This window comes from Neovison vison, chromosome 12, assembly GCF_020171115.1.
Source record: "Neovison vison isolate M4711 chromosome 12, ASM_NN_V1, whole genome shotgun sequence".
In the NCBI taxonomy this organism is placed as follows: domain Eukaryota; kingdom Metazoa; phylum Chordata; class Mammalia; order Carnivora; family Mustelidae; genus Neogale; species Neogale vison.
The window spans coordinates 78477000-78490213 of NC_058102.1; the positions used below are offsets into that span (position 1 = coordinate 78477000).

At 37.8% G+C, this 13214-nt stretch overlaps 1 protein-coding gene across 3 annotated transcripts in view; it reads left to right on the forward strand.

Moving 5' to 3' along the window:
* Window positions 1–13214, forward strand: part of PDZRN4 (PDZ domain containing ring finger 4) — a 355040-nt gene that overhangs the window by 318642 nt on the left and 23184 nt on the right. The gene's annotated exons all lie outside the window — the stretch shown is intronic.

Consider the following 13214-nt stretch of genomic DNA (forward strand, 5'->3'; position numbering starts at 1 on the left):
AAGGAGCGAGGGAAGCAAACATAAGAGACTCCAAAGAGAACAGTCTGAGGGTTGCTGGCTGGAGGTGGATGGGGGATGGGCTAGATGTGTGGTGGGGATTAAGGAGGGCAGTTGTTAGGATGAGCATTGTGCGTTGTATTTCAGTGCTGAATCACTGAATTCTCCTGAAACCAATATTATATTGTATGTTAGCTAATAGAATTTAAATAAAATTTTGAAAAAGGGGAAGCAAAAAGAGAAAATATGTCTATATGAAATTATGCCATTCAATAATGTTATGTATGTTTTGGGGGAACTACTCCAGTATTTAACAACGTGCATAACTCCCAAAAATGAACTCGCTCCCTTCTAAGGGTGAGTGTTAAAATTCCTATGTTGCTTCTTGATTCAAAAAAAATTTTTCATCAAATATCTTGAGTTCTGGGGAGAAAAGGTAAAATGCTGAGTAAAGCACAAAATTTTAACCTCCACATTTCATGACCTGTTGTTTTACTTTGAAATAGTTCTATTTTTAGGGTTTAATTTCCTTGGTTAGATGAGAAATATCTATAGAGATAAGTGGACACAATTAATTATATGAGAATTCTACTTACTAAACAAGAACAAGAACAGAAGAAAAAAAAAACTGGGGAACTATTATTGTGACTTTTATGGGATCTTGACGGGTTTAAAAATCTTGTACCTTTTCTTGTTATCATGACCATGGGAAAAACTCCCAGCTCCACTATAAAATAGCTTAGAAAAGACTTGCATTAATAGCCCAGTGCCTCATTAGAAAAGCCTGTATTTCCTGCTTCGGTAACCAGCTGATGGAAATAAAGTTCATCTTGTCAACAGGTTTATTTATTTCCCATTCTTCTTCTGCTTTGCTAATCTTCCTTTTATGTTTCCTTAATAACACATACTGTAAAAGTTCCTGAATGCTTTTCAAATAAAAAGAAGTTCTGAGAAGGATTGACAAATTTCTGTTGTGTCAACATAGACACGGGCGTCTCCCAGTCTGGAACTCAATGTATAATATCTGAAAAAGATAAATGTAGACCCTCCTTTTCTCATTCATCAGATCAGGAGATGTTCAGGTCTACTAATTGGTTTTAATGCATGTTATTAGAATTTTATTGCCAGTGCAATAAAGATATAGTGCATTTCATGTATCATAATGGACTGGCATTAAAAAATAACTAGGAGAGCTGGCTCCAAAAAGAAGGATAGAAAAGGACATATCTAGAATTGGTGCCATCAAGTGAATTTTTGGATACTTCAGGGTTGTGACCAGCGGCTAAATGTAGAACTTACCAAATAAGAAATAATGCATGAATTCAGGATCAGCTGTCACCTATAATTAATCAGTATGTAAAAAAAAAAATTGTCATTACATATGTGGTACTAATCTGGAGATACGGAATCCAAGCATCTTTTAATAATTAATCTTGTGAATCAAATTCCTTACTGATCCTCAAATGTTGGAATAAAGTACCATATTTTTGTGTGGTCATCGTAGAGCAAGCAATATTTTGGGATTTTCATAATAGAAAATTTAATTCACTATTTGATCATATTTTTAAGTGGTGTCTTAAACATTGGGTGTAAAAATGTGATAATATGAAAAGACTCCTTGCCTTAATCCACTTGCAGGAATAATGTATTCTATAATAGGTTTTATCACATAAAATCTTTGTAGTTTCTGTGCAACTTTTATAATTTGCCCCGCCTATGGAAAAAACAGTGAGTTTTGCACTATTTTTCACCAAAAAATTCATTGCATAGCAAAATATTGACACAACATGAAACATGATAAATGGAATATTAGCTGATAAATTTAGATTAATATCTCTATGCAAGTTCAAAAGGTAGTGTTTTGTTACCATGCCCTAGATGCTTTCCTTTCATTAACCTTTAGCCCAAGTTCACAGTAAATCTACCCTCTCTACCAAACTCTATGCCTTTTGGAGCAATCTTTCAGTCCTACCAAACCTACATATGCTCCTTTTTGGGTTTATCTTAGATCACAGCTCTGTACCTCTTCATTCCGTCTTCTTCACCACTTTGCCTTTCCCCATCTACCTTCTCTCTCTCAAGGGCCGCCCAAACATTGAACAGGGCTTCCAATATTCCAAAATGTTGATTGCTAATGACATTTCCCATTAAGCTAAAGCAATGACAACCACAGTACCTTGTCATCTGAAGTTGATATTTATGACCTATTTCAGTCCTGCATTACTAATTTCCCTAGAAGGTGCTCCCGAGGATCATTTTGTGAATGGTTAGATTTTGCTTTTATTTCTTTCCAATGCTTAATCTGCTACCTCAAGTAGCTAGAGATGGTCCATACAGACCCTTATATTTAGGCAAAAGACATTTTGCCTTTCTCAAGTAAATGTCTGCCTCTTTAAAATGATTGTTGGGGGGGGTTGTTTGTTTGTTTTTGGTTTATGTTTGCTTTAAGATAGCATCCCAAACAATAGATGGTATCTCTTTAGCTGATCCCCTTTACTGAAAACATGACCAGGTCAAAAGCATCACAAGAACTATAGCCATTGAAAGAGGGACAACCAAGGCACAAGGGGGTCACCCTGTCCTTTTCCACTATTTACTTTGCAGAGAGCACATTGCTAGTATCAAAGAAATGCTGTTAACACTCTTTTTTGAAAAAGTGATTTTTCAGTAATTCAAAGAGAAGATACTTTACAAATGTCAGGAGTGGAGATAAAATAAGGTGAAAAGCCATATTATCTAAATGAGAACATGTGTTTGAGCTGCTCAGTGAATGCATGGTACTTTTATATAAGAGTTAGTGTGCCATTCCCTCTTTAAAAAAAAAAAAAAGATTTTACTTATTTGAGAGAGAGAGAGAGAATGAGAGGAGAGAGGTCAGCTGGAGAAGCAGACTCCCTGCTGAGCAGGGAGCCCGATGTGGGACTCGATTCTGGGACTCGATCCTGGGACTCTAGGATCATGACCTGAGCCAAAGGCAGTTGCTTAACCAGCTGAGCCACCCAGGCAGCCCTGTTCCCACTTTTTAAATTTACTGTACGTGAAGGGATGAAAGAATATTTAAAAAAAAAAAAATTTCAACTCCAGCCCTTCTGTCCTAGAGTCCTGTACTCATCACCCTGATTTGGTGTATGGTGCAGCTCAGTCTGGCTACTCAACCTAGTTCCCGCCTCCACATTTCCCACCTGCATAAGGCACTTCAGTCAGCCTCTATCTTCCCCCACCATGATTTTGGCCTCACAACACACTCTCCTCCCTGCACACTCCACCCCACTCTGTCCCAAGAGAGAATGATTTAAGGAGTAATAGAAGAACCAGAGAGATAATCACGGAAAAAAAGCAATTTGTTCCCACTCCCAACCCTGCCACTGAATTACCTGTGAATGGGAGAAAGTCATTTACATAGATGGATCAGAGGGCAAGTTAAACTATGGCTAAAATCCCTTCCAAATAATTCTATAAAATAAATTGATTATATCATTTCCCTAAAATGTAATCAGTATTAAAAATAAAACAGAATAAATTTATGCTTCTGCCTCTGCTGAATATCAGAAAAACAAGTCCTTACTTTCCCTCAGTTGTCCTAATTTCATAACTGGTCATGGTTTATGTCTGAAAGAAAGCCTCACATTTTTCATTCTGACCTCACTGTCTATTTCCTTAATTATAAAGTGGATATGGTAATAATATCTCCTGTTTAAACTTGTTAACGGTTAACAGGGGGTAATCAATGTACAGTTACTGGCAGTTTACCCAATACCAGCAAATGTGAGCCATTGTTGTTGCTATTCCCGGGGTAAAAAATAAAGGGAGTATGGTTCCAAAAAAGATACGAAGTTTAAGAAAAAGTAGTTATCACACATCTGACCAGCGCCAAGATACATAGTGAAGCTAGATCAGTCAACTTGTCTGTGGAAACACTTCCAAAGCCTTCCCACATCACTTGGAATAAAGCTAAAGTCTTTATAAGGCCCGCCTGGCCCTATGTAGTGTGGAGCCCTTTCACCTCTGTGATCAGATGTCCTACCCACCCCAGGCTCCCTCAGCTCTGGAGAGATTGCCACCTGCCTTTTCCTCCAACCTGCCAGGCACAGTCCTGGCATTGCCACCGGATGCACTTTCTGCCTGGGTTGCTTATCTCACATGACCACGTGGCTAAATCCCTCATCTCTTTTCTGATTCTGTTCCAGTACCTTCTCCTTGATGAAGCTTACTCTGACATCCTATTTAAAATTGCAACCCTTCCACTTACCACACTACTGTGTGTTCTTTTATGCTTATGCCTCAGTCTAGACAATGAGCTTTTAAACTCACCACTGTACTAGAAAAGTAGAAAAGTCCATTGATAAAAAAAAAAAAAAAAAAAGCTTTCAAGTAAACTAAGCAAAGACCCGTGTTCAATTTCTGATTTAGAAAAATAGTTGCTGAGCGACCTTATGTAAATTACTTAGTACTGACCCTAAATTTCCTAATCTATAAAATGAAATTTTAATATCTACTAAAAGTAATGGGAACTGTGATCCAAGAGACAGAAGATACAAAGCAAATGCTTAAAGAAAGAGAGGACATGGAGTGGCATACCAGACTCAAAATGCCAAGAGTTTGCTCCTTCAGGCATAACTGGGTATGAGGGTTCAAATGATGTCACTAAGCTTCAGTCTTTCTCCATCTTTTGGCTTTTATCTTTTCTTTGTTGGATGGATCCTCAGGCTCTGTATATTGTGGTAAGATAAAGCTTTGAGATTCTCTTGATCTGCTTTCTTGCAGGCTTAATTACAATAGGAAAGACAAGTGTTCTTTTCCCAAGAGTTTCAACAAAAGTCTTGAGCCCTATTTTGAGGGGCTTGAACTGGATCAAATACCTATCCCTAAAAGAATCGCCACAGCTAAGGACATAAAATACACTAATTTGCTACCATCTAGGTCACATGCCTACCCCTAGAGCTGGAATTGGGCCTGAAAACCTATAGAATGGGAAGGAGAAAGATGTAATTCTGCACAAGAAATTTAGGGTCATGTTTCCAAAAAGAGAGAATGTGAATGCTAGGTGGGCCAGAAATCCCTATACAATGTATAATCTTGTCATATTTTTATAAAACTAAATGAAATATTATTTGCAAAATACTCATGAATAACATATATATAAAAGTATATATATATAAAGTTTTTGTATATATAAAAATTTTAATGCTGATATACAAATATATATATTTATATAAATATATATGTAAGTTTTTAATGCTTTTATATATATAAAAGCATATATATGTTTTTAATGCTGACTATAGTTCTTGGCATATAGCGGTGGTAAGAAAATGTCAAGTGAATAAAATAAATAAGTAAAGACAGAATCTGCTGGAGGAATTCTTAGAATGAGTAATTGATTGATAATTTTGCTTATTTTTCATCAACTCTCATTAGTTTTCTTGTTGGCAGAGATTGTAAGCAATTAAGTCACATCTATTGTTTTCACAGCTTTCTGAATATATCCTACTGAATCTAATAGATTTATACAAATATAAGATATATAGAAATACAACATAGGTATAAATATTTAAAAAAGCAATTTCGGCCTACACCCCAATCCACTATAGCAGTTAACTCACCCAGCTAGTGAATATGGGCCTTTGTTTACGTTTTCAGACTATGATGGCCCTAGGAATGTCAACAAGAGGGCATGGCACCATCCTTAAGAGCTGTATTTCTTTGTTTTGCATCTAAGGATTGTAGGTTATAACATAACATAGCAAAGAACATAGCAAAGACCTGTTCATAGAATGGGGGGGGGGACAGACTTTTTTAAAAAAGTAAGTAATGTAGTAAAATACAGATTTGCTAATAATAAAAAAAGAAAGAGTAAGTGATAATAATTTTCAAGAATGTAGTAAGCATCAGTAAAATTCTGATAGAGAATTTTAGGGACCCTATATAAGAAAGTGGGATGGGGAAGGATACCATCTAGAAAGTTTCACTTGAGCTAAGAACTCAGAAGGAGAAAGAACTTTTCATGGAACTAGAGGAAGGAGCTGTTGAGAATTCAGCCTTGGCCTTTTAGCTAGAACTTGAATCCAGAGCTCTGCCTCTGACTTGCTGTGTGACTTTGGGCAAGTTACTTAACCTCTCTGTGCCTCATTTTCTTCATCAATAAGATGAAAATGATAGTAACTGTGTTAAAGACTAATAAAGCACTACTTTCATCCAAGCCCTCAAATCCTGTTGCAAAACTGGTAACATTCCCCACCAGCCTTTCTGACTCCTGCAGCTCACCCATTATGCTACTGCTGCAGCCATTTTTTCTCACTGCAAATCAGACTCTTACTTCCTTTACAGTGAGTCCTCTTTACTTTTTGCAAAATCCAAATTACTTTTTGCAAAATCCAAATTACTTAGTATGGTGTAGCCATCCTTCCATGGTATGGCCCTGGTCTATGTCTCCAGTGTGTGTGTGTGTGTGTGTGTGTGTGTTTGTCACTGTGACCCTCACCCTTCCCAGTCTTAAACCCTTAGATTCACACACATTAACTATATAAAGCTCCTATAACATACATGCTATTTCCTGTATCTGTAACCTTTGTATATTCCGTGTTCTCTGCTTGGAAATTTGGTCTCAGTGAACACCAGGGTCAATTCTATTATCTCTTCCAATGCACTTTTATTAACTTCTTCCAGCAGGCCCCAAACTAGAGCTGACCACCATATCATGGTATTGGATTCCCAATTGCCTCACCCCATATAAGTGATAGGAATGCTTTGTGGGTGTGGTATGGCAATGGGAATGATCTAATAAGGAAAGAGAAACTGATGATACAGGAGAATGAGAAAATTTAAAGAGAAAAGGTCTTGAAAAATAAAACGTTTTTAAAAAGGGGTCTAATTTATGGAGCATGAATGGATTCATTGGCTTTTGAGAGAGTTGAGCCTCTCCCTTTCATTGTAATAGAGGGACAACCCACAGGATAGATACAGGTGAATTTAGGTTGATGCACTGAGCAGAAGGAAGAAGCAGCAGTTTCTCTTTCACGGCTTCTTTTTTCTTCATGAAGCATAAGATAGGATATTGCCTAAAAATGAAGAGAGGGGAGACGCTAGAGCAGAATTGCAGAGAAAGGGGGTATAAAAGATGAGTCTGGAAGAGTGGAAGGTTGAGGTAATAATAACCTAACATACCATGGGCTCTGAGACAAGGTCATCCACTGAACATGGGTAGGTCCTCTTGGAAAGTCGAGATAAAGAGGAGCAACTTGACAAGGGAAGTATATTGGGATTGTCAGGTAGTAATGATGGTCCATTTGAGATCTGTGGTCATGAACTTACATTGGAAGAGTCAATGTGGTCAGCATGGTTGTGCATTTTCCTCCAGGACCATGCAGCTGCTCAGGTGGGAATGCAGGGAAGTAATAACTGGGTTCACCTGTGATTGACTTTTTGCTGGGTGATACAGTGGAAACAGAGATCAATGAGGGAGTTGTAGATTTTCATGAAAGTTTATCATGGGTAACTGTGCTTCCAAACTGTGCAAGGAGAGAGGGGAGGTCATGAGGAAATTGTTGAATGTGAAAAGTAGAAGAATCTGTAGGTTCAAGGTCTAGTGAATGAGCAAACATTCTAGAGAAGGAATACTGGAGTATCTGTGCTGATCAAACAGCAGAGCACCGGAAATGGGTATTTTAAAGAAAAGCAACTAGGCTGGTGACAGTTTATGAATAGTCTTTTCTACACATTGTTTACGGCATGTTGAACAATTTTAATGAAGATGCCCCCTCACCAAGAACGAACATATAAATCAGGAAATCCAGCTACAAGTGATGGTAGGTGTTTGGCAATGCCATTAGCAAGTTAATAAATGATCATGTTCATGTCTGTTCAAAACTCAAGAGTCACCTGTGGGTAATCTTGGATTTCAGGATTGAAATCTTTATATCTCAAAAGATACAACAACAACAGCAACAACAAAATTAACTGATACAAGTGGAAGTTTTCCCCTAGTGTCATATACCAGTGATCTTTATTTTAGACAGAGCAGGACTGGCTAAGAACCCATCAATAAAGATCTTTGCACACAGTTGGCATGATTCTCTTGCTGGTGGGGTAGATGTAACAATATGTACTTTAAGTATCACATTTCTACCCTGAATTTAAGTCTCCTATTTCTCTTCCTGGTCCAGAATTGATGACATCAACTACTGATCAGGGGCAATGTGAATCCACCCTCCCCCGAATAACAATACACACAAAATTAGTATTTCTTTGTTAATGTATAAAATCCATTGGCAGTGGGTATTTTAGGACTTCCTAAGGTGATTTGTAACCTACAGTGAGAAGGAGGCAACCTGGGCCTAGAAAAATGTGAATTCTTTAGTTCCCAAAGAATCTAGGGAGTTCCTAAGAGGAGAAAACTGAGGTATTAAAAGCTGTCTGCAGGACGCCTGGGTGTCTCAGTTGGTTGGACGACTGCCTTCGGCTCAGGTCATGATCCCAGAATTCCCGGATCGAGTCCCGCATCAGGCTCCCAGGTCCACGGGGAGTCTGCTTCTCCCTATGACCTTCTCCTCGCTCATGCTCTCTCTCATTGTCTCTTTCTCAAATAAATAAATAAAAGCTTTAAAAAAAAAAAAAAGCTGCCTGCGTTCCACAACAATATCATTAAGAAAGAAAAAGTAGTCAAGTAAGGAACTGAGGTTAAGGAGGTTAGTGGAAAGACAGGACCATCGGCTCTTGCTTTTACCTTACTGTCTCTACAGAAACACATGATTTAGTTACGAGGTGCAGCAGCTTTTTATGGGTATTTGGAGATGGGAGCGTGTGAGCCTGATGCTGTCCTAGTGATGTGGATATTCCGGGATTTTGTTATTTATTGCTTACTAAGTATTATTCCTGGTTTTCATTTTTGAGGAAATAATGATATTGAAGCAATATTTTCACAGTTGACTACTAGCTTCCCTTAGCTGTGGGAGTTAAATTTTTTGTACTTCCCACTAATTCTTTTTTTTTTAAATAAATGTTTTGTTAGAACAACTGAGCATGGCATTCTGATAGTTACTAATCAACATTACAAAATGTAAGACAATGATATATGACTAATACTAAGCTCGTATAGTAGTGCATCTGTCATCTGATTAATGTAAATCGGGAATACAAATAAAAGAAAAGGATGATATAGACACAAGAGACCCCTGTCTCCCATGATTGTCAGTTGACATCAGTGACCATCCTGTCTGGCCCTGGGTTATCTTCAGACGTTCGTGGTACTGCCTGCCTCTGAATTTTCTCTTCTAGCCTGGGTCTCTGAGCCCTCTAGGGTTTGGAAACAATTTGCCTAAAAAAACCATTGTAGACACTTTTAAGCCTAAGTTCTTCCTCTTGCAACAGAGTCCTATCTAGAAAGCAAAAGTTGTTCTTTTTTATTTTTTTCTTTTTAAACTCCCTGTTCCTCCTTAGACCGAATCATAAAATATATAAAAATTTCACAGTACTGTAGGGCAACTGACTTATGGATAGATCCCATTCTTTCTATGACTGGAAAGATGTTTCACAGGAAGCTTTACTAACTAACTTTAACCCTCTCCTCCACCCTCAATCTCCATGCAGCCAATTTCTCACAATATTAGGCACTATGATTTTATTTTCTAAATGGACTTTTCATGTTCCCAGAACATAGCATCTTAACGCACATTTAAACCAAACTAATATAGTCTTACCAGGTATATGAAGTACTTCTTTCAGTCCAGCCACAGATGACTTAAGGATGGTTAGTGGCGCCATCGTGCATGCTTGGCTTTGATTCGTATACGCCTGTGAATTGTCTCTGTGGAGAAAATGTACAGAGGTAACATTTCACTTTTATGTTTTTCATCAAACAGCTTCCTAGTGACAGAGGAAAGGTATGAAAGTTGTTAGGGAAAACATTCTCTATTACCAGGAGGTTGTTTCTTCAGAAGTCAGAGGCTTGTGTGCTTTGTGAAAGGAATACTAAATTAAACCTGTACTAGAGACTTTCTTTCAGATAATCAGGCTTTACAAAGCCACCTTTGCCTCATACAAACAAAATGCTCTACAGGTAGATGCTTAGAAGTTATTTTATCATAGAATTAAAGGAACTTTGATTCTAAAATGTGTGCTTCTGTATACTAATGTGAAATATTCAGTGTCTAAAACATTCTCAATGGAAGAAAAAATGGCAGATCCACACTTGGCACTAGTATTGGGTGGTTTGTGGGATCCAGGAAATCGCACTCAAGTCTTCCTCAGAGCCTGAAATCCTACCACCTCAAGTTTGGTCTTTTGAGTTAAGGCTTTATATTTTTAGTCTTTATTAATATGAACCAAATCCTAAGTGGGAAACATTTAAAATAATTATTAATCTGAGAAACGGACTCTCTTTTTCCATTTTATTTTATTTTATTTCTTTTCAGTGTTCCAAAATTCATTGTTTATACACCACATCCATCCAGTTCTCCATGCAGTACGTGCCCTCCATCATACCCACCACCAGGCTCACCCAACCCCCCAATCCCCTCCCCTCCAAAACCCTCAGTTTGTTTCTCAGAGTCCACAGTGTCTCATGGTTTGTCAGACTCTTAACTATAAAAAATGAACAGATGGTTATGGAAGGGGAGGTAGGGGGGAGGGGTGGGTGTCATAGGTGATGGGGATTAAGAAGACACTTACCAGCATGAGCGCCGAGTACTGTACAGAAGTGTTGGGTTACAGAATGTGTGGTACACCCAAAACTAATAGAATACTGTATGTTAACTGTATTGGAAGTAAAATTATAAACCTAAAAAAAATTACTAATGATGATCTCTTTAAGAAATATTCATCACTTTTCTTTATGTACTAAGAGCTACTTGTGTGAGGAAATAGAAGGTACCATTGACTGCCCCACTTTGCTGGGAGATAGGTAAGATGACCAACCTGAAATCCACTGGCTGCCTAGACAGGCAGATCTCTAGCAACCCCAGACACTGAGAAGGAAAGATGAGGGTGTTGAGTGTCTTAAATGCAGGATATTAAAAACAAAGATGTCATAGATAACTTTGAGACCTATTCTACAGTTTTGCTGGGGTCCAGTAGGATGACAATATTGAAAAAATCACGTTGACCTCAGGATCTTTGTCTTTCTGTTGCGATTCTCAAGTTGGTGCTTTGATTTGCAGTATTGAAGCCTTATGGGTGGGTTCTGCCCTCTCTGTCTTCACAGACTGGTTCCATTTTATTGCAGAATATTTCAGCATGCATCTCCTAAACAAACCCAGAACCATACTGCAGCCTTGAGAATGTCGAGAAAACACTTAAAAGGCAAGACTCCCTCTGGAAGTGTCTTCCTGCAGCACAGGGACTTTCTGCCCTGCTATCAGAAGGACGCTGAAAGTCAGGGCACAGCTTTGACTGCAGCTCCTCATTTGCTTTAATTTAAAGGTCCCAATCTCAGTTCTTTATGGAGTGTTTAGGTTTCCTTGTAGGCCTCTTAGGAATCATAAGCTTCTCTCCTCCTTAACTGTATAGTGCATTGCTGTAATTGAAGCTCTTTTGTTGCCGCAATTTCTTCCTAATGTAACAGTTTCAGTCAAGTCTTTTCCCCCCTCTGGAGGCATTAATGATTGCCAGTTTTGAGAATATTCTTGCTGGGTATGGACTTTTTTTTACTTCCGGTGCCAGATCACACCACTGTTTCCTATTCTTCCTCAAGGTGAAAGGACTTTTCTCCATTTTTCCCTTACTGTTTAGCATGCCCTTTTTAACCACTGTGGTGGAATTTAGAGAATCTTTGCCAACCCGTTACAAAGTCATTCTTCATAGCTTCATGGAGTTTGCCAATATACAGTACATATCTCAGGACAGAGGACCTAATGTTGTTTTATTTGCCATCAGCTATGAAATTATTGGTCACTAAAGCTTATAATAATCTACCCTTGCTAAGGATTTACCTACATGGTTTATAGCATGTCGTTAAAATAAATGGTTATTTTCCAATGACAAGGCCTGCCCTAAGATACAAAATTGAAAGGGAGGATCCTTCTTCAAACACAACAGAGTATTCTGGAAAATATCCCCTTGTCTGAAGTTAAGTGAGTTTTTCTTTATTTAGTCCTGGTAACTATTTCAATTAGTACATGGTTAAATGGATGCTTATTATAATCAAACTTCCTAATCTTCTTTTCATTCACACATGCATGTATACACACACATACACACGAAATCTGTCTCCCATTAAAGAGGAAAGACTGCTTAATTATTGTTTTACAGAACGTTACAAACACCAGGAAAGATTTGAAATAAAAGCAGCCACCCTTCAGCCCGGATTTGCTGAGTGCCCTCACTGTGCCTTTCCCTGTTCTAGGACCTGGAGAAGGAGCACTAAGCAAGGCAGACAAATTTGCAACTCCCACAGAGCCCGAGTTCCAGAACCCTCATGCAGACTTCTCTTTCCATTTCCATTTTCTTTTTTTTTTTTAATCTCGTCTGATTATTTATCAAAGGACCTTATATTCTTCATCCAATAGCAGCAAGTTCTCCATGATGAGAACACTAATTTATCTTTTAGTGCTGGGAATTATGCGATTTGTCCTAAAGTCATCTGTTTCTGAAAGTAGTACAAGTCTATTTCATTATATAAAAATGAAATACACTGAAATTTATTATTATTTTACTGAACATAAATCAGGAAATAGATTCAATATACATTACCTAAGGAGTGACATTTCAAGCCCCTTAGCCATGTGTTTCAGTAAATATGTTTCCATGTTCATTTACTGCTACATTTTGAATCATTGCTTCTGCTCATATGACTGTTGATGTCTCTCCCTTCAGCCTGGATGAACCCATTTCACTCCAAGGGTTAGACCTTCTACAAAATAATAGAAAGCCTTGGCCTGAACTACACAAAACACTTGCTGATTACCATATAGTATAGAACTCCAGAGAAGGATTGACACGGAGCCCAATGTAGTCTTTCTTAATTTGAAGTGTTTTGTTTTATTGAAATACAAATAAAATCCACAGTAACTCTCAGTATTTTTATGAACATTTTTCTACCTACTTTGAAGTCTCAAATATCTTACTGACTGATGCATATTTTATACTTCACTGTACAATTTTTAAGCCTTAAGTTTATGATTTGATACCCCAAAAATTGCACTTTTCCACCTGTACAATGAAAATTTGAAACATTGGCTTGAGTATACAGAAATATACATTGAAGGTACATTTGGATGATTTTG